The sequence below is a fragment of the Hordeum vulgare genome, chromosome 7H (assembly GCF_904849725.1).
Source record: "Hordeum vulgare subsp. vulgare chromosome 7H, MorexV3_pseudomolecules_assembly, whole genome shotgun sequence".
NCBI classification, from domain to species: Eukaryota; Viridiplantae; Streptophyta; class Magnoliopsida; order Poales; family Poaceae; genus Hordeum; species Hordeum vulgare.
Genome location: NC_058524.1, coordinates 9,860,351 through 9,880,146, shown reverse-complemented (window position 1 = coordinate 9,880,146; position 19,796 = coordinate 9,860,351). Strand labels below are relative to the sequence as shown.

The window sequence follows — 19,796 nt, the reverse complement described above, 5'->3', positions numbered from 1 at the left end:
GAAGATGAGTGCACTGATCTTGGGGCTTCAATGTAATGAAGTGGAGAAGCAAGCTGCGGGGCCATTCTGATATCTCAGCAGGTTTACAAGTTGCAACTGTTAGACCAAATGGAAAATTGGGTTCTTGGGGAACACCATGGAATGGAATAGATGATCAACCGGGTGAAGAGGCCTTCAATTTCGAAAACAGAGTTGCTCTGTTTTCTAGTAGTCTGTTTTTTCTAGAGATGGTTCATTACTCTCCACTTGTTGCTGCAACTATGTATGTGCTTGTTTGTAAACAGAGAATGATGAGCGCACTCGTTTTGTTTTTCGAAAAGGTGGACTACACTTGGCCTCTCCATCAAGCGATAACACAGACATAAATGATTGCATCTGTTGTTATCCATTATCTGCCAAATTTGAGTTGATGAAACAATATGCCTAGCTATATATACACTGTTAACTCTGATATTCATTTTGTATATACTCATGCATTCCCGCAAAAAGAAAAACTGTGATTTTCGTTGTATTAGCTTTACAAATTACAACTCCTGTAGGTATCTTCGTTTGAATACCCTCAGCTTGCTTTTATTTCCAATTCCTATAATCCATTTCGTAGCAGAGAAAAGAACATATTGTTTGTTTGTTAAAGAAAACCTCCTTCAGTGCTCAGTGTCCACGTGGTATCATTTTAAAATTTTGATACTTAGGAGGCACTCGATCGATGGTTTCGCTGGGGCCCTAGCCTGATGTCAGTCTGCCACCATCCCTTTAGTCCCAGTTTGTAATACAAACTCGGACTAAAGTTCACCAATGAACCGGGGCTAATGTTGGCTGTGCCCCCATCCGCTCCTAGTTGTTGGGATCGGGATTAATGGTGGCCGTGCCCCCGTCCGTTCCTAGCCGTTGGGATCGGGACTAATGGTGGTTGTGTCCCCGTCCGCTCCTAGCCATTGGGACCGAGACTAATGATCGCATTAGTCCCGTGCCGGAAGCCAACCGAGACTAAAGTTGCGGACAAAATGTCTTTTTCTACTAGTGAGAAACTAGCTATGAAAAACAACAAGATGTTTGTCTGCACATTGAAGAAGACATGAGTGAACTATAGAATGGTACTATCTCTTTTACCTTGTGTTTTTCCCTTTGCGACATTTCAAATTTTCAAAACAAAATTTATGCATATCTTTGTTTCCAGTCCTTTCTAGAGCAGTTCATCGATGAATATGTACCAAACCACATGTATGGTCAAGAGGCGAGTAAGGTATTCATACAATACCCATGGTATAATCTTTAAGTTTTCCTCAATCGGACGAAGGATGGTTGGGCAACCATCCACATGCACAGGCCTAAAGTCGCAAGGACCTTCAACATCAGTAAAGGCTCAATATTGGACTTCCGCTTCAACATCTTTCTAGACGAGATTCATTTGTCGATTTATTGTCTATATGATGCTACTTTCTGAAGGTTTTAGATGTTGCATGTGCAACTTGGTCATGTCGTGCAATTGGGTAGCTAGGTAGTTATGCCTATATGATATTATAGTCTGACCTATTTCAATTATGAAACCCTCGTTGCCCTAATACGAATATGAAAATTATTGTGTGGTTGATATGAATTATCAATTTGATTACTAACAGGATTATAAATAATAGACCAACTAGGTTGATTATTGAGGTTTCTTATTGCTGACGGTTTCTTGGAGAACACCGTGAGCGATAACCTCAACAAACCCAAGTTGTTTCTGGAATGTTGACGTGTTGGATCAATGAGCTATGACACACGACTTCCGCACGACTACTGTGAGTGTTAGGCTACCCTTTCACAAACATTTCAACATAAAAAGTCTGTGTGATGGACAGCTCTATGCCACACAGTTCCTTCTAGCCATCGTGTGTGATAGCCACCCCTATCACAAATGACTTATGCACAAAATTGTTTGTGATGTACGATACGAACGAAAACATATTGTTGGGACTCCCTATGTCGGATGTTAAGCACATGACACACGACTTTTGCAATATGTTTGTTTATGATGGTGCTCCCAATCGCACATGCTCTACTTTTGTGTGGCATTTGTGATCGAACGAAGGCATTATCGATGATTTATGTGTGGTGTGGGATAGGCCGCCCTATCGCCCACATATGCAAGGTGATAGTTTAAAACTATATATGTCATCAAAAGTGAATAAAAATCGTTTATATAGGAGCCGCCTGCAATAGTGTATATATATAATTTTATTGTCTATATACATATACAATAATTAATTAATACCTTATTTAAATATGCATCTATCTATGTATCTTCTATCTTCTATCTTCTATCTTCTTCTATCTATCTATTATATACTAAAAGAAAAATACAGATTGATGGGACATGGCCTTTTTTTCCTTTGTTTTATGGAAAACTCTATTGTTCAGCCAGCTGATGCAGGCGAACTATCCGCCGCTTGCTTAGCCGTCGGATTGATCTTATTTCAGTACTCGTCGCTAAAAAGTCTCGTGCAATCAGTTTTTCTTTTATGCAATATAAGAGTATTATTGCAGAAGTTTTCTGCAACACAGGTATTGTTTCAGAAAAAAGTTTGATTGTGAAGTTTTCTTCAGCAATAGGCTAGTTTCAAAAGATTTCCACAACACAGTTTTTTTTCCAAAAAGAAGAAAAATGGTTCAACAATGAATATATTTTTCTTCCGCAACAAGGGTCTTGTTTCAAAAACATAACTCAGGTTGAAGAAAGTGTCGATGAGTGCTGGGTGTGAGAACGTGCAAGGTAAAGTTTTCAGAAACATGACCTTTGTTGTAAAAAATTCTTCCGCAACAGTACATATGTCGAAAATAACGAACAAATTTTTTCCTGCAACCTCACGTATGTTGCAAAGTTTTTTTGCAACATAACATTTGTTGCAAAGATTTTTACAGCACGACCTCTGATGCAAAGATTTTTGCGGGACAACGAGCTTGTTTCTGCAACTGGACCGTTGCTTCAGGAATTAATTGGTCGGAGGAGGCGACTAAACCGCGTGCCAGCAAATAAATCAAATGGCTACGAGCGTGTACATCAAACGGCTATTCCAGTGGTGGATATTTAGTACGGATCCATCAGTAGACGCGTAGCACCCTTTGTTCTATATAGAAGAATAAAAAGACAGTGCCTTTGTCGTTGCAGGAAAAAAGGCAATGTGTATGCGTCCAGGATAGAACCTAGGTAAAAAAAAACTTATCTATGCATCTGCCTGTCAAATTAAAAAACAAAACCTCCAAATGTTTTTTTTCAAACAGAAAAAAATATACACCTGCATGTGAAAGTTAAAAAAATATACACCTGCATGCCCCACGAAAGTAGGGAAAAGCAAGCGTTTATCTAAAAGAAAAAGGATTTTCCTAAATAAAGAAAGGTTCTTTGAGATTACGTATTAACTGTATACGAGGAGTATAATATAGGTAAAAAAAAGAAATAGGCTAGAAATTACCAAGTTTATCAGAGAATAATAGGCCTGAAATATGTGGGTGTTATAAACTAATAAATTTATGATTGCTCAGTGTGTGAAACATAACATGGTAGGCCTCAGACGAGCTCACATCACATATAGAGTATAACAAACTCAATCTCCACTTGAGTTCAAAAAAAAAAAACTTAAACTCCAGATGAATGCACACATCACCTAACCAACTCAAACAGTTTTTCTCCATAAAAAAAAGTCGAACATCTATCATGTTCCATCCTTCACGTATAGAGACACCAGTAAATGTAAAATTTCTCCTTCTATCTAGGTAAGATCAAAATCAGTTGTTGTTAAAAATCCGAGTAAGAAAATAGGCATGTCTATCTACCACATTCTAAGTGCCACCAAGCATACAAACAGTTAAGACGCATATAGGCCCAATAAAAGTAACAAAGCGTTGATTTTATATTCCTGAGAATATTGGTGGGATTAAAAGTGTGATTGAAATCTTTGATTTAGAAAAATGTATGCTTGTTATTCCTAGACCGTCTCCTATCATTGTTATAGGAAAACAAACAAATATTTTCCATGCAGAAGTATAGTTGAATCTACATATAAATATGATACTCTAGATAAATGATTGGTCTCCATGCAACATAAAATTCTCCAATTTAATATCAGCAAAAAATAGTAACACTAGGCGATCAGATATTTAATCCTCACAATGAAAAATTAAACAGATAAAAAAATAAGTCTTGCATAATGGTGCAATATCTCATAGACATCCGTCAGAGTGATCGAACTTGGTATAATGATGTTACAACACAACACATACGTATGAATTTAGGAATGATAAGAGATAGTAGCAGGACGAGAGTAAAATAATATCAAAATACCATTACCTACTTCAAATATATGATATTCTAGGATATACTGGTAGGGTATTTAAATAAATCATAATAAAGACTCATCCACAAAGCACAATGATTTAAAATACTTTATGCATAAGTCATATTTACAAAACATAATGTTTGTGGTGCCCATAAAAGCATATTGTTTAGAAGAAATCATACATTTTATGTCTCGGACATTTAAGTTAAAGATGTTGCCCTCGCATTGCGAGGGCCACCTTGCTAGTTATCTACTAAAAGCAAAATGAAGAAGAAATTAGAGATATATTGGTTAAAAAATCCCATGTTAATCAAAAAATATTTGCCCGCCATCCATCAGATCATAATAAATAAAAATATTGCAGCCTTTTGATCTGCGTAACTTATATAACATGGTGGGCCAGTGATGATTTACGTGACATATATATGTACAAACTTACGTTCAAGGAAAATAATATTGGCCAAAGAAAACTAACGAACAGCCACGTCCGCCTCTCACGCCTGCCATAGCGGCAAGCGCTGCCGCCGTTTCGTCTCGCATAAAGCATCCATATCTTTTCTGGAGGCTAGCATTGCATAGGAGCATGCTCGATTAGCTTTGGTTGACGACATGCTCAAGGTTCCCATATCGATCTGTAGCCACGTAGCTATTTGTACTCTTCTTGCTTTCCGGCAGCCCACGGATGGTTTGCTAGTTCTAATAGAAATTCAAAACTTAAATATTAAACATTTTCCAAAAAAGGTTTCAATTATTTCCCTATTTTGAAAATAATTATTATAGTTATTTTCTTATATAGTAAACTGTTTTAAAGTAGTTTCGGTTATTTTTGAAGAAACTTATTAAAGAAATGTCAACCGTTTTATAAAAAGATTTTAATTCTTCCATTTTTTTCAATTATTTCAAGAAACTAAATTCATTTTCGAAACTTACTTAATGATTTCAAAAATAGGTTGCATTTCTTTATAAAACCATTTCAAAAATTGATTTGACACAATAAACTTCATTTCATATATTAATGATTATTTGTTGGAGGTCGGAGACGATGGTTCCAAAGGAACTATTGTTAAAAAAATATATTTTCACGGGAATGTTTCCCTAAAGCAAAGCTGAACTCTTAATATACATTGTGTTTTTTGGCAAAAAAAAAAGAAAAAGAAACATGTTTACTTTTTCAAATGGTTCTCTGAGGTAGCGGACATCTCAATGTGGTATCGCGCCTGTATTTAGGATACTACATACATCTCAATGTCACACGAATGGTTCTCTGAGGTAATTTCCAAATGGTTGCAGCCTTGCAGAGGGACCCTGCGGATATCTCAATGTGGTATCGCACCTGAATCTTGTGAATATATACATACATCTCAATGTTACACGAATGGTGCTCTGAGATAACGAGGCCCGTTTTAGCTTCGGTTTGGGCGTGGCTGTTGTTTTGCACTTCCTTAGAAAATACCGAAGATTTCGCAAGCAGCAAGCTCGTGTGTAGTCTAGCTATAAGACGAGAGAAACTTTGTTGCCTGCTGCACCGAGTCCTTCCCCGACACTCGATCAGCTCGTCTATCGTGAGCTGTTTGAAGAGATCCACACCAGGCGGCCGGAGATGGCAGAGACAGTGCTGAGCATGGCGAGATCCATGCTGGGGGGTGCAGTCAACCTGGCCGCTTCAGCTGCAACGGCCGAGATGAGCTTGGTCATGGGCGTGCGTAAGGATATCTGGTATGCTTGTTTGCAGTCTTTTTTTTTTGTTTCGTTTTTCCTTCCTTTAATAGTATGTTCCAACTTTCTTTCTTTTATTTCATGGGAAAACTTCCGGCCTATTTATTAATGGGAAAATCTAACTAGTAGGGTGCGCATTCTTGTCATCCTGTGCGGCGGCTCATGTGCGCGTTCAATCAGTTTTTGGATGGACTCAATGCATGAGAGCAATATATTCGCTGCCTGCTGCTGTGTAATCATCCTCCTAATGCAAAAACAGCGTTGCCCTACTAATTAGATTACTTCAAGAAGCATTGCCATGGTGCGGTCAAATCCCTCTCTCGTTGTCATGTATGCATCCAATAATGTCATCAGATTTGCTCCAAATGACTGAAATTTAAAAAGATTTATCTCTAAAATCATTAATTCGATCAATGATCTATTTTTCCTAATGACTTAGTTTCGATAAAATCTTTAAAACTAGATCCCATGTTGATATATTTTGACAACTTTCTTTATCGTACATACCACACTTGCTGCACTTGTCATATTAATAAGTACTTGTCTGGTAATAAATAACTTAATCACCATATTTTGGAAAATTGCATATAACTTTTGACAACTAGGTACCTATTAATGGTTGTCCTAGCCGTTTAGCTTGTTTTTGCGGGGATCGGTAATTAAGCATGGTAAAATCTGACAACTAAGAGTAGTAATCAGTCAACTATTTTTTAATAATATGACAACTAATCAATTTTAAACTTGATATATCATGAGTGTAAATCTTGACACCATACTTTTTTGAGCAAAAAGGTCAACAGCATAGGCCATATTATGAATAGTGGCTGCCTACCCCTTACTTATAGCTGATTTTTTTTCTGAGTAAGAATGCATGCACTGCCCTTCCCTTTTGGGCTTTTGGACCATGCGTTGCATGCATGCTGCGCTACCGCCGGTCCGTATGTTTCTTTTTTCCAGGATTTTTTTTTTAGAAAAAGAGACATGATCCTGGCCTCTCCATCGAGTGATGCATGAAGCTTTTTCAGAAAATTTGGATGCACGAATCTTTGCATGTGAAAGAAGCTGGTTTGATGAGCCGCCGCACGGCAAGACCAGCATGTGGCGTTGCTATATAGTCGGTCCCTTTATTCATTTGCTCCTACTGCTCGGTGTACGATCTCGGCTGTTCGGACGGTGTACCATTTACGTAGACGGCTTCCGGGTGTACCTGTTGGGATGTTGGGTGTACGCCTCCATGCGACGTGGGATGTATCCGGTGCACCAACGCAATTGGTGTTACCGGTGCACCAGTCCCCTTACAAATTTAAAAATATTTTAAAAAAAATCTCAAAAATATTTATTGTATTGACACGGTTTCAACGTTTGTTGTCACAAAAATGAAAATTAGAATTTGAAATATTGCTCAAGATATAAAAATGACAAATTTGATACTGGATAGTACATAACATAATTAATTAGGCTTCCGCGGTTGGTGGAACTAGAGAAGGACTTCGGTACAAAACTCCCTCCCCCGTCCCCCGCGTCGCCCCCGTTTGGTGGACTCGGGCGGGGATGAAACCCTAGTCATCGGGGACTCTCCTTCCTTCCCTCCCTCCCTCTGCCTCCTCCCAAGGACGTGGCCGGCTTATACCACCGGGGCTGACGGTGGTTGCGGGGGCCTCCCTCTCTCCTGCATCATGGGGATGGTGCAAAACCCCGTGGCGAGAGTGGGCACGGACGGTCTTGCCTTGGGGGCGCGGCAGGTGTACCTTCCTTGACCGGCGGCGGCACGTCGGTCGGCTCTGCCTTAGGAGGCAATGGCTTCGGGCACGGTGGCTGACCTTGCGACGTTGGCTGCGTTCGGTGGCGGCGACCATATCTTCGTCAACGGGCCATTTGACCTCGGGTCAGCGACGACGAGATGAAAGGCCTGGTGTACAAGTCGGCGCCCTGAGTGGTCTGGCCTCCAAACAAATCTGATCTGGCCGCTGCGGCTTACTCGTTGCGCGGTGACTCGGATCGGTGGCGACTCGTGCACACGATGCTTGGTGGAGGTTCGTGAAGTGCATCCGGGTGAAAACCTCATTCTCGGCTTGATGCCAAGACCGGTGATGGCGGCACTATTTTGTATCATTACCTTCTTGAAGGCATCACCGTGGAGAAGCTCGAGATCTCTATCCACTACCTCCAGGGGAAACCCTAGATCAATAGATCGGATGAAGAAGGAGCTCTCATGTCATATACCCCTTGGGAACGTCATTCTTGGAGCTGTACACGGACCCGGGGGGCTAGTGGACGGCTTCTTTGGTGGAGCACTGGAGCGGTGCTTCATCTTACACATTGATGGTGGCGGATCTTGGTGATGTGGCACAGTGGAGATTCGGCGTCCGATGCACGGAGATGGACTCGCGCAGGAGGTGGACGATGTATGGCGTCATGATGGCGTCGATGGCACAGAGGCCTAGCAAGCTCGATGTGTTAGTTTTTGCTCGGAAGATGGATTGATGGAAGACGACGACGACAACACATGAGAGTGCGTCGGACCGATTTGTAATCCCAAATCGAGTATGTGGAATGGTTGGGACCTCCGGCTTTAGATATAAAGTTTTGGTGCCATGTCTATTTGGTATTAGGCTCGTACTATCGGCACCTGTAATCAAGTGAATAAGACTAGTGATAATTGTTGCTAAGATGGCAGATTCTGACTACCTAATGTGCTACATTGTAAAATCTTTCCAAATAATTAATAAAATGGCTACATGCATCGCCGAGATGCAGAGGCCGAGGGTAATCCTCATTTTCAAAAAAACTTGGGTTTTAGTTTTGGCCTTTAACACATTAATGTCAAATTTATCATTTTTCTATCTCGAGCCATATTTTGAATTTGATTTAATTTTTGTGAAAAAATACATTGATATTGTGTCAATGCACTAATTTGTTTTGGATTTATTTAATATTTTTGAATGTGCAACGGGGAATGGTGCACCGGTAGCGCCAATTGCCCTGATGCACAAGATAAGTTTCCACGAGTCATCCACCTGTCCTTCCTTGAAGAATGCACATCTGGCTTCGCCATGGATCATCTCCATCAACTCCATGATCATGTCAATCTTTGTCCTCTCGCTTAGTTTGGACATAAAAAAAATTGGGAGCGAGCACCCCGATCGATCCACATCCGGTGTTCACGACCAAACAAGCTGCAGCGAACCCGGGCATGCCAAATGGAGCGAGACTTAAATACCCATGATGAGAGTAACATAAGTAGTATAGTAACATAGATGTCACCTAAGAAGAAAATATGATGTGTCATCTAATTAATGAGAAAAGAGAGAAATTGAATAACTTACATAGTTACTTAGGCTGGTTGTAATGGGGAGTATCATATACTAGTATCATACATATGGTACTAGTGTATGATACTTCACCCGTAATGCATACTATCATATGTTAGTATCATAGGCTAGGTCATTTATTGTCGTGCAAGACACATAGTAGCATAACATTTAATATGGTACGGTATCATGGTATGATACTCAACCCTCTCTTTCTTCATTTAATTCTAAGCCACCTCATCAAAATTGTCTAGTTGGCATGCATGATACTACCTATGGTACTACCATTACGACTAGCCTTATACTAGTAGTAACATAACGCATACCAATGCATGATGTGTCTACAAGCTAATAAATGCAAGGCTCAATGTTATCACCTCTATGTTACTATCCACTATGAAGGTAGTAACTTAGACTAATAACATATGCATGTTACTATACTCTATGTCACGCCCCATTGTGAGTTTAGGGTGATGGGCGGGGGAAATCATAGCTGAGTGGGTGGGGAAAGCGGAGGTTTTGGCAAGAAAACAGAGCGGACCGCTTCAAATGAGTGGGCTCCACCTCGTTCTTGAATGGATATGGGATGTTGGAGTTCAGGGTGTGATGACCCACAAGTATAGGGGATCAACCGTAGTCCTTTCGATAAGTAAGAGTGTCGAACCCAACGAGGAGTAGAAGGCTCTGATAAACGGATTTCAGCAAGGTAATAACTGCAAGCACTGAAAGTAGCGGTAACAAGTGATTGTGTAGCGAGGTGAAACGTAGCAAGCAAAGAGTAAAAAGTAACAAGTAGTAGCAACGGTGCAGCAAGTGGCCCAATCCCTTTTGTAGCAAGGGACAAGCCTGAACAAAGTCTTATAGGAGGAAAAATGCTCCCGAGGACACACGGTAATTCCTGTCATGCTAGTTTCATCATGTTCATATGATTCGCGTTCGTTACTTTGATAGATTGATATGTGGGTGGACCGGCGCTTGGGTACTACCCTTACTTGGACAAGCATCCCACTTATGATTAACCTCTCTCGCAAGCATCCGCAACTACAAAAGAAGAAATAAGACAAAGTCTAACCATAACATTAAACTAGTGAATCCAAATCAGCCCTCACGAAGCAACACATAGACTGGGGTTTAAGCTTCTGTCACTCCAGCAACCCATCATCTACTTACTACTTCCCAATGCCTTCCTCTAGGCCCAAATATGGTGAAGTGTTATGTAGTCGACGTTCACATAACACCAATAGAGGAAAAACAACATATAGCATATCAAAATACCGAACGAATATCAAATTCACATGACTATTATCAGCATGACTTATCCCATGTCCTCAGAAACAAAAGTAACTACTCACAAGACATAATCATAATCATGACCAGAGGTGTAATGAATAGCATCAAGGATCTGAACATAAACTCTTCCACCAAGTAATCCAACTAGCATCAACTACAAAGAGTAATCAATACTACTAGCAACCTTACAAGTACCAATCGGAGTCGTGAGACGGAGATTGATTACAAGAGATGAACTAGGGATTGGAGAGGAGATAGTGCTGATGAAGATGCCTCCCCTCCGACGAGAGGAGTGTTGGTGATGACGATGGCGACGATTTCCTCCTCCGGGAGGGAAATTTTCCCGGCAGGATCGTCCTGCCGGAGCTCTAGATTGGATCTGCTCAAGTTCCGCCTCGTGGCGGCGGCGAAACCACGAAAAAGCTCCCTAATGATTTTTTTTCCAGACCAAAACCCTTCATATAGCAAAAGGGGGGAGCTAGTGGGCCACTAGGCAGCCCACAAGCTTGCCCTGCACCACCAAGGGGTGGTGGCAGAGTGGGGGCTTGTGGAGCCCTGGTGGCCCCCCTCCGGTAGTTCTTTCGCCCAGTATTTTTAATATATTCCCAAAAAATTGGACGTAAATTTTCAGGGCATTTGAAGATGTGCAGAATAGTGGACTAGGATTTGCTCCTTTTCCAGTCAAGAATTTCAGCTGCCTGAATTCTCCCTCTTCAAATAATCCTTGCAAAATAAGAGAGAAAAGACATAAATATGGTACCACAAATAATATAACAGCCTAAAAATCAATAAAATATCAACATGAAAGCATGATGTAAAATGGACGTATCAGGGTGCACACGGTCCTAGCCGGTGTGGTCCCGGTTCGAGCTGTCGTTTGGACCGGCCGTCGACGGTCCGGACCAGACTGGACCGAGCAGCGTCGCGGTCCTGTTTTTTGGGAGCGGACCACAGCGACGAAGCCCGAGCCGAACCGACGGACCGACCGATGGCCACCGCAGAGCATGCCGCCGGAGCATGGCGAAGCAGAGAGGGACTTGGATGAAGTGTGGCTCGCCGCAGAGGTGTCTGGCGGCTTCGGTAGCACTAGAGGGAGCTTAGGAATCGAGGAGGGAGGCTAGGTCATGGCGGCGACGAAGAATTTGGCACAACAGCCGTTGTACAGAGACGAAGGGAACGATGACGGATGCGGCGGTGTAGGGCGTCCCGCTTCGATTCCAACCCGCCAGATGATAGATCCAGGCACGGAGCATTGATTATACATGTTTGCCGGCGTTACGGAGGACGGTGGCCGTTTTTGCTGTGCAGTGGTGGTTGTAGGTGCGTGCGCTGGTGTTGGGTACTATTTCTACGTGTGCTGGTGTTGGGTACTACTCCCTCCATTTTTAAATATAAGTTTTTGTAAAGATTTCACTAATGGACTACATACGGATGTATATAGACATACTTTAGAGTGTACATTCAATCATTTTGCTTCGTATGTAGACACCTATTGAAATCGCTTAAAAGACTTATATTTAAGAACGAAGGGAGTATATCTGCATGTGCTGATGCATGCGTGAATCAACCCAGCTTGAGAGGAGTGGCCCATGAAGGAGCAGGCGGCGCGAGGGCCTTGGAGACGGCAACGGCACAAGAAGAGAAGACGGCGGCGAAACTAGCAAAGGCAACGATGCGGCCTCTTCTCGGTCTTGCGAGCGGTCCCGGTTAAAGACCGGACCGGAACGATGAAGTTTCGGGCTGAAGTCTCCAGCCCAGACCGGTTGGATACTATTACAGCCCAGAACTTTAGCACCTCATTAAGGCTAGTTATACAGAGGAATAACTTAGACTAATATCAATGCATATGTTATTAGTCTAATAATTACTACTACGAGGGATAGTGCCCCCCTAATTGTCTTCCCTCCACGTGTTCCGGAGAGTAGCACCATGTCAACCGGGTAGAGGCCGTGCGCGGGGAGAAACCTGGTAACCCACTTCACGTTGTGACAGGGTAATTACCAAGTGGAGGCCCTAATTTTTTAGTAATTAAAGGTACGTGCAGTTAAGAAGATAATGCGAGTGTTTGTTCAACTGTTTTCTGGATTCTAGGCGAGCTATGCCCATGCACTGATTCATTAAATGGATAATTATGCATGTCTTTCCTTTTCTTTCTTTTTGCATCGTGATAAGTATGCATGTCTAGCTAGACATCTACTCCCTCCGTTCCTAAATATAAGTCTTTTAAGAGATTTCACTAGGAATCTACATACGGAGCAAAATGAATGAATCTACATTCTAAAATATGTCTATATACATCCGTATGTAGTCTACTAGTGAAATGTCTAAAAAGACTTATATTTAGGAACGGAGGGAGTAGGTGGTTTCCATGGAACGGGAGTGTACACACTTTTTCAACAGAGACATATAGTACTAGTTTCTTTTTTGCTTGAAAACACATGCTATTTTTACAGTATTACAGTACAATACAATGAAGTATATATACTCCAAATAAAATAGAATATATACACAACTCAGTATATGTAGTATCCTTTCAACGGAGTATGTAGTATCTTCACCCTTTGAAAAAATAGAGTATCAATTATCCCCAAATAAAAGAGAGTATATACACGACAAAGTATGGAGTATCTCCACCCTTAAAAAATTGAGTATGGAGTATCTTCAACTAAAATGCAATATATACACAACTGAGTATGGTCTATATTTTCAACGGAGTTTGCAGTATCTCCAAAAAAGCGAGTATACACATTTGAAAAGAGGAGTATCACCAAGAACGAGAGTATGTATACTTGAAAAGATTATCACTAAATAAAAGAGGAGTACATTCAAATAAGATAAGGTCACGGATACATATTAGCAGTACCTAGTGCCTACGTGCTCCCTGCTCCTTGCGTCATACTTCATCTTACGTTGATGCTGCCGATATATAGCCAGCACTATACGTGAGAAGCAGTACCTTTAAAAATGTAAGGGCATTTCATTATCTTTAAAAATGTAATTTTTAATTCAATTAACGTTTGACGTGGGTTAGCCAATCTCTAACAATTTAACAAGGCTGGATTGGTGCAACAGTGGTGGACACGTGGAGGGCAAATGGCTAGGGGGTAACTACACCCGATAGTAGTAGTAGGATGCATTTTCTTTAATATATATATTCAATTATTACTTTATAGACCCATTTAGCATAGAAAAGCGCTATGTGATGATAACATATTATGTTATTTTATTTGTCTCTATCCTGCTTAATTACTTTTCACATTTTTTTTTGCTTATGTGATATGTATTTTAATTACTACTTATGTTACTCCTACTATGACCAGCCTAAGCAGTGGTTTAGAGGTGGCTATTATATATAAGTACAAATATGTTGCCACAACCACATCGGATATGTGATAAGTTATCATGAAAAGGATCCAAGATAATTCTTGTTGTCACAGATATTCAAAAATGATTAGGAAGAGAAAACTTGTATCGATATTGAAGCTCGAGATACTAACAGACATATATCACTCACTTAAAAATAAATGAGCTGTAAGTTCCTCTTTCCATGTTGAGTGGCATTAGTTGGCATGCAACAAGATCATTTTATTTTTATAAACTCTAAATCCTCCTTGGTATAGCGACAATATTGCTTGCATCTATGAATACTTCAAACAAAAAAAATGTTTAAATTACTCCACAATACATGTCAATTATGATTTGGCATGGTAAACATGCACAACTTCGACTGCTTTTGTCAGATGGATGTATTTCTTAGCAGAAATATTCTACCAATTTTGGTATTAGTGGAAAATGATCATGATAAATGGCATCATAGTACTATCTTTTACTCTCAATACAAAATAGTTCTTAATATCATTGCTCAAGAATCCATTTGATTAATTTATTAATTGGCCAATAAATCACTACTTGTCGGGTGCCGACTCGAGTAACACATATTCGCTGAATTAACTTGGTATTAAATGGTTTGTGAGACTGATTAATTGGCTGTTGGGCGATTAATCATTGCTGCCCGATTAACTGGTCAATCAAAATCTGATTATTTGGCCCATAACCACTGTCAGACCCTCCCTACTCCTAAATATATAGTTAGGGTTCGGCCCTTCTCCCACCCCCCTAAAGATCTTGTCATCCCCTCCTGACCTAGACGACGGCTTCCTCCCCTTCCATGTGTGACGCGGCTTCCTCTCCTTACTTTGTGTAATTCTACTTCCTCTCCTCCTTTGCGACCTACCACCTCCAGCAACCGACGTTGTTCAGATGTCTAATGTGACTGACGTCACCTTCCCTCGACGTGTTATCGTTCTGTGGCCGCCTTTTCTTGGAGTTGTGTCCCAAGCGGAAGTCCACAAAAAAGGGTTGTTGTATACATGCTTGTTCGTGTTTTTTTACGCCCACATGGACTATTGTTGATGATTGTTGTTGTACACATTTTTGTGATCTATTGAGAACATATAGTTGCAATGTATATTTTTCATGATACAAAAATTGCTCCTAGTGAGTTTAAAATTGCACCGATTAATGGTCAACCGATTGATCCAGTTAATAGGCCGATTCAGTGATTTATCACTACTCCCAAGACGAGAGCGATCAACCACCAGTTAGAGATTTCCTCAGCATTGCTTAATAGTTTTCTTTTAGAAAAGGAGGCGACGCCCCGGCCTCTGCATCAAGCGATGCATGCAGCCCTAGCATTGCTTAGTGGTTAAAAATGGGTGTTTATATTTGGACGCATCATCTATTTTTAAATGGAGGTAGTACCTAACTGATAGCAATATGATATTATATACCATATATATAATGGCATCAAGTGTTCACGGCTGACTTAATATATACTCTTGGAGGTGTAGATTTTGAATACATTGTTGTGTGCGTCAAGTTGTAGAACGGCATTAAGCTAATGTGTTTTATTTCTCTTACTGTTTGCAAGGTTTATAAAAGATGAACTAGAGACGATGCAAGTATTTCTAGTGGCCGCTGAGAGGATAAAAAATAAAGACATGCTTCTCAAGGTGTGGGCAAAGCAAATAAGAGACTTGTCTTACAGCATTGAAGATTGCCTGGGCGAGTTCATGTTGCATGTGGGAAGCCAAAGCTTGTCATGGCGGTTGATAAAACTAAAAGATCGTCGTCGGATTGCCATGCAGATCTGTGAACTCAAATCAAGAGTTGAAGAAGTGAGCAATAGGAACATAAGATACAACTTAATCAAGACAGAATCGCCCAACATCCTAGAGGTTGATTCCTACACGGATGATGTTCGCACTCACTTAGCTAACAACATTGATGAAGCGGAACTTGTGGGCTTTACCAAACCAAAGGAGCAGTTGATTCAACTAATGGATGTCGACACTAAGGATGGTCTTGCCAAGGTGATCTGTGTGGTTGGCATGGGTGGTCTAGGTAAGACTACTCTTGCAAGGAAGACCTATGAAAGTAAGGAAGGTATTGTGAAGAACTTTTCTTGTTGTGCTTGGATCACAGTTTCGCAATCATTTTTAAGAATAGAAATGCTCAAAGATATGATCAGGCAGCTTTTGGGTTGTGAGTCACTAAAGAAATGTTTGAAAGAAATTGAAGGTAAGGTACGCCAAGTAGAGGACCTCGCTAAGTATCTCAAAGAAGAGCTAAAGGATAAGAGATACCTTATTATTCTTGATGACTTGTGGACTGTAGAAGCATGGCAGTGGATCAAAGATATAGCTATTCCCAGTAGAAACAACAAAGGTAGTCGGATAATAGTAACAACACGAGATGTCGGCTTAGCTAAGCACTGTACTTCTATGTCCCTTATCTATCATCTTGAACCCCTCCAAATAGATGATGCCACAAATTTGCTACTAAAAAAGACAGGCAGAACACATGATGACATGGAGAAAGATGACAACTTGCATAGCACAGTTGAACAACTAGTTAAAAAGTGTGGTTGTTTACCATTAGCTATACTCACAGTAGGGGGCATCCTTGCTACAAAAAAGGTCACTGAGTGGGGACTCTTTTATAGCCAGCTCCCCACAGAGCTTGAGACTAACCCAAGCCTTGAAGCAATGAGGAGGATTGTTACCATGAGTTACAACCACTTGCCATCTCATCTTAAGTCATGTTTTTTGTACCTGAGCATATTTCCCGAGGATATTGAAATCCAAATGAGACATCTGGTAGGCAGATGGATTGCGGAGGGGTTTGTTAGAGTCAGGATTGGGGTGACAATTGAAGAGGTTGCAAAAAGTTATTTCGATGAGCTAATCAACCGAAACATGATCCAGCCATCAAAAGTGAACATAGAAGGATGTGTGAAGAGCTGCCGAGTTCATGATATCATGCACGATGTCATGGTCTCGATTTCTAGAGAAGAAAATTTTGTGTGCTTGGCAGAAGATAATCTAGCTAGTGTAGTAGGGGAGAACTTCCGCCATGTAGGGTACCATGGCAGCAAGTGTCAAAAGATAGGTATGGATTGTAGCCATGTTTGGTCAATTACAGTATTTGGGGAGAGAACCATGGCACCGACAACTTCACTTTGTTCACCTGACTTGAGAATGCTTAGAGTGCTAGATCTACATGGTTCACAATTTGACATCACACAAAAAGATATCAACAACATAGGGTTGTTTCGCCACCTAACTTATGTTAATGCTGGTTATTTAGAGAGGTCTGTACTTCCAAGATCCATAAGGAAACTGCGAGCCTTGCAAAGTCTAGAGACAAGGAACAGAGATATTGTATGCCTACCAACTGGGATCACTAAACTCCAGGGTTTGCGTAGCATCCGTTGTACACGTGGTACTAGTGATGGTGTGATTGTGCCAAAAGGAATCTGCAACCTACAGGAGTTGTAGACACTAATGATTGTGCAAGTCGAACCTACTGCTACCCAAGCAATTAAAGAACTGGGGGAGCTCACACAGTTGAGAAAATTAGGTGTAACGACACATACAGCCAGCCTTCAAAAATGCAATATACTTGGTGCATCCATTGAGAAGCTGCCTTCCCTCTCTTCGCTTAGAGTGGATGGTCGAGGAAATAGTTCTACAACGAGTTCACTTGAGTGGCTGCATTCTATTTCCCCTTCCACCCCTATCCTGAAAAGCCTCAAGTTAGTTGGATCTCTTGGGAAAGAGATGCCCAGCTGGGTTGGAAGGCTGATGCATCTGGTGAAGATTCACTTAAGGGAGAGCGAGATGACGGAAGAGGGGAGAAGCATGAAGATACTCGGGGCACTTCCCAACCTCATGCTCCTTCGCCTTGATTGGTGGTCTTATGGTGGAGAGAAACTCGTTTTAAGTGCGGGATCCTTTCCAAATCTCAGAAAACTGGATATTATTGGTCTTGTTCCACTAAGGGAGGTGAGGTTTGTGGAGGGTGCATCGCCCCACATGGAAAGGATAGAAATCAGCTGGTGCAAGCTGGAATCAGGGATTATTGGTATCAACCACCTTCCAAAGCTCAACGAGATTTTACTCAGTTATGGTGCTAAAGTTGCGAGGTTTGAGACGCTGCCATGTGAAGTGAATGCACACCCCAATCATCCTGTGCTGCGACTACGGGAGGACCGGTCCGAGCACGCCCTGCGAGCAGTGGTGGGAATGGACATACATTTACATCCAAGGTCGATGTTTTTTTAGGGGAATCCAAGGTCAATGTTGTGCAAGTGGAAGTAGCAGCGGCGGAATCATCTCTTCTTCCTAAGCCTGGAGGTGCACTGATCGTGCCAACGGCCAGAGTCAGGTCAGTTAATTTATCCTTCATTTTGTATCCTGCAGATGCTCAACTTTAAGCCAATAAAATACATCCTTTTTTTGGAAAAAGCGAATGTACCCCCGGCCTCTGCAATACATCCTTTAAGTAACAACCCATCTTTCTTCTTCTTCGTTTTCTTCTTTCTAACAGCGAAGATAATCGGTATGTGATGACGACTAGTTTCTAGTTGATGGTCTCTTTCTCCCTCCATTTGCTCCTACTCTCGCTTAGGTCATCGCCGTCTTGGAATACCATGCTTACATGCCTGGTGCTCCTTTCGTACTTGTTCCACTCCACCTTCTGACACCAGGTGTCGGGTACGGCCCAAACCCCCTTCTATCGATTTATTTGATTTCTTGCAGTTTTTGTCAGGCTATTTTGTGCACCAACTGTTTGTCTCATCACCTGTAAGAGGTTATGTTTGTGCTACTGAATTTGTAGGAACTATCTTTTAGATGCATATTCGATGACCTACCATCCATGTGTTACTTGATTGTCCCAAATACTGGTTAATTGTAATTAAGTACCTGCCATTAGTACCATTGCTATTTGCCTGCTAGACATGTAAGCACTATCTTAAAATGTCAGGTGGTTGTTTATTTTATACCAGGGTCTTCTGCTTTAATTTTCCTTTCAGCTTGCTCTTATTTCCTATAATCCATTTCCTAGCAGAAAAAAACATAATGTTTCTTTGTTAAATAGAAACCTCCTTCAGTGATCATTGTCAGCATGTGATAGCATTTAAAATGTCATAAATATTGATACTTAGGAGGCACTGGAGAAACTCTGCAAGATGAGATTTGAGCGGGGAGCATGCGCACCTGAAATACATCCTGTGCCGCAAAGGAGAATAATAATGGAGTTAAGTTTGAAGTCATTAGATCTTCTTCTGATATAGGAGATAGCTAGTTCGTGGTAGCTCGACAATCCAATCGCCTCTGAAGCGGATGTAATCGTCCTGATAACTGGTGAGCCAACCATGTTCTGTGTGTACTTAAAACCTGTGATGTTGTTTTCTGTTTGCAAACCAATAAATTTGCTGCTGAATTAAACTCATGCATGTTTTCTATATATGTATCCAGCTGGGGCGAAGACATGCCAAACTCATGCTTGTTTCTAATTAAACATGTGATGTTGTTTTTAGGGGTTTCGTCACAATGAAACTAATCCACGCGACCTAACCCTCCCGCGCCTACCCCTCCCTCTCCGCCGCCTAAAGGCGCGGCGGTGGCTCACCGGTGTGGGGTTGCCTGATTGGGTGATGCGGCGGTGTGGAGGACATCGTGGTGGTGGCGACCCGGGGTGGCACTACTGGAAGGTGGTGGCAGGTGAAGCACAGCCCTCTCGCGGCGGCATGGCGTGGCGATGTCCCCGTCCAAGGCGGATCTGCACCGGCGATCTGGTGATTTTGGCTTCGGATTAG

General features: G+C 41.5%; 1 pseudogene; it reads left to right on the top strand.

Moving 5' to 3' along the window:
- The first annotated feature begins 5,916 nt into the window (after positions 1–5,916).
- LOC123407995 lies at positions 5,917–19,796 on the top strand (annotated as a pseudogene).